Source organism: Simochromis diagramma, unplaced genomic scaffold (genome assembly GCF_900408965.1).
Source record: "Simochromis diagramma unplaced genomic scaffold, fSimDia1.1 OVJJ01000320.1, whole genome shotgun sequence".
NCBI lineage: Eukaryota > Metazoa > Chordata > Actinopteri > Cichliformes > Cichlidae > Simochromis > Simochromis diagramma.
This window is the reverse complement of record NW_024386773.1, coordinates 9,316,889-9,319,195: the sequence shown is the minus strand read 5'-3', so window position 1 is coordinate 9,319,195 and position 2,307 is coordinate 9,316,889.

Sequence of the window (2,307 nt, the reverse complement as noted above, 5' to 3'; positions counted from 1 at the left end):
CAGGCAAGCAGAGATCCTCCCACTGACAAAAGCTACGAGCTAGGCTAACCTTCAACCACCTCCGGTCAAGCCTTTCAAAATAAATGGGTCAGCTTGCGGCTTCTTGACTTTTCCTTTTTTGTGCTTTGGAAATAAATAAATGATAGAATGTAAACTTTTGTGAATCCAAGAAAAAAATAGTTTTTTCCCCTTGTCATCGAAGTTTACCTTGTTTTTCCGTTTTGCACATTCCATTTAATTTCACAAATTTTCAAGTCTGATGGGGCAGTTGCCCATTATGTAACTGGTAGTCAAGCCCAGCTAACAGGGGTTATCTGTGTTGAAAAGTTTAGAAATACAAAATGCTTAATGGTCACATAACTGAAAAAACAAACAAAATATGCAAACAAAACAAAAAACAAAACAAACAATTACACAAACAAAAACTTCTGGCTTTTTAAAAAAAAAAAAATTCTTTCATTTAAATCTTGTTGCACTGCCCACCATTAGCCGTTATGTCATCAAGAATTCGTATCAAATTAAATCGAACACTCAAAAACTTGCTTGATTTTGAAGACAGATGGTCGTGTTTCCTGTTTCTCTCTAGTTACCTCACACTAGCTTGATGCAGATTCTGCAGGCACTGGAGGCACCGGGGTCCCTCCTCCCCTTCCCAGTCAAAGATGACATCATCCGTAGTACAAGAAGACTCGTGCAACAGGAGGAATGGGTGTGGATCTCGCCAGTGTAGCCCTCTGTTATAACCTCCACTGGTCACATGTGAAAAATCACTTCCGGAAACACATATAAGTGCACACATGTTTCTGTTTGTTAGTGTACTTTTAATAATTCTGACATTAAGTCACGCTGTGTTTTTGAAAATTACAAATGGGATCTTACTGCTTCCTCTGAGGAGTTTCAGTTGTTGACAAGTACATCAACAAACAACTAAATGTTTATTGCTTATAATTACATAATTCATAAAGGTGCCAGTCGCTACTAAGTGCATCTTCCTATATATCCAAGTGAGTAAGCTTTTACTTGCAGTCCATAATTATTTCTTTACAAAAGACCTACAATTCCTTATGGTCCCAGGGACTTTAGCTCAAATTGATTTTCCATTCTGCTTGAGTTTTCTTTTGTAACTGAAGTAATTCCTAATGTAATTCCAAACTTTTGAAGTGTTTCAGAAGTAGTGTAAAATGGCATATTGCATTGGTTTTAGGTTTGTAAGATTGTTAGACCTCTTGTGGATAAAATTGACAGTATACACAAGTGTTCTGTGGGATAACATGCTTTTGATTTCTTTTACTTTCTGGTAGACAAATATAAGTAAAATACAAGCAATAACTTATTTTTATGGTCATCAGTGAAACTGCAGAATGTGACAAAGTGAAGGGTCATCAGTTCAATTCAAAATAAATGGGTCAGGAATTGACAGAATTCCTATCGTTCCTATTTTTTTTAACTCTTATTCTACTACACATGGGGTGGCTGTAGCTCAGGTGGCAGAGCAGGTCAGCCACTAATCAGAAGGTCGGTGGTTCGATCCCAGGCTGCCTCCTGGCTGCATGCCAAATATCCTTGGGCAAGATACTAACCCCATGTTTGCCTACTGGTGGTGGTCAGAGGGCCCGGTGGCGCCAGTGTCCGGCAGCCTTGCCTCTGTCAGTGCGCCCCAGGGCAGCTGTGGCTACAATGTAGCTTGCCATTGCCAGTGTGTGTGTGTGTGAATGGGTGAATGACTGAATGTAGTGTAAAGCGCTTTGGGGTCTTTAGGGACTAAGTAAAGCACTATACAAATGCAGGCCATTTACCATTTACCACTCAAATGCTTAGTACTCATGTCAATAACGAACCAAGGACCCTGTTTCCACAAAAGTTGAACACTGTGTAAAACGGGAATGAAAACAAAATACATTGATTTGTAAATCCCAGAAACCCATATTTTATTAACAATGGATCATGGAAAATATATCAAATGTTTAAAATGTTTTGAATGTTACTGAATGTGATGGCAGTAACATGACTGAAAAAGTTGGCATGGGGTTAATAAAAGGCTCTAAAAGTATACTAAAAAGAAACAGCTCTACTTATTAGGTTAACTGGCAACATGTTAGTAACACGACCGAGTCACAAAAACAGCATTCTAGCAGGGCAGAGTTTCAAAATGCAAAAAAGGGCAAAATGCAAATATAAATTGTGGAACATTTTCAAGAAAAAAAAAGTTCCTTAACATAAAATTGTGACACCTTTGAATCATCAAGTAAATGACATCAAAAGACTCAGAGGATCTGGAGAAATCTCTGTGTGTAAGGAATACGGTCA